We start from the raw sequence: 573 nt of genomic DNA on the forward strand, positions 1-573 counted from the left end.
CGTGGCCTCTCTGCGCTGCCCCCACCCCCACTCCGGGACCAGAGCCACCAGCTGAGCATCAGTGTGGGACCCTGAGACCCCGGGGGAAGAAGGTCTGAAACCGCAGGTGGAGACGGGCCTCGCACCCCCTCCTCCCCCCCGTCTCCCGGGACCGACCGTTCTGCCTGGAGGGCACCACAGGCCACACTGAGGGGCTGCCTGTGAGTGGGGAGTGTGTGTGTGTATGGGTGTGTGTGAGTGTGAGTGTGCACGTATGTGTGTGAGTGTATGTGAGTGTGCATGAGTATGTATGTCAGTGAGTGTGTGTATGTGTGTGAGCCAGTGTGTATAAGTGTGTATGTAAGTGTGTGAGTGTGCACGTGAGCGAGTGTGTGTGCACTTTTCCCCACGCAGCGTCCCCTGCAGAGTGTGTACCTGGTGGCGGGGGGCGGGGGGGACCCACGGGCACAGGCGGAGGGAGGAGAGGCTCACCCCAGGGTGTCCCTATGACAAAGGGCTCCTTTCATCATGATTTTCTGTCCCGAACGCCACCTGTAGCCACACCTTTCCCGGCTCCCTGTCCCCGCCCCCCAC

The 573-nt window shown here is 62.1% G+C and overlaps 1 protein-coding gene across 1 annotated transcript in view; it reads right to left on the reverse strand.

Moving 5' to 3' along the window:
• The window catches only part of LOC102759940 (oxysterol-binding protein-related protein 5-like), a 79,407-nt gene that overhangs the window by 22,992 nt on the left and 55,842 nt on the right, over nt 1-573 (reverse strand). The window lies entirely within an intron of this gene.

Source organism: Myotis davidii, unplaced genomic scaffold (assembly GCF_000327345.1).
Source record: "Myotis davidii unplaced genomic scaffold, ASM32734v1 scaffold3578, whole genome shotgun sequence".
In the NCBI taxonomy this organism is placed as follows: Eukaryota; Metazoa; Chordata; class Mammalia; order Chiroptera; family Vespertilionidae; genus Myotis; species Myotis davidii.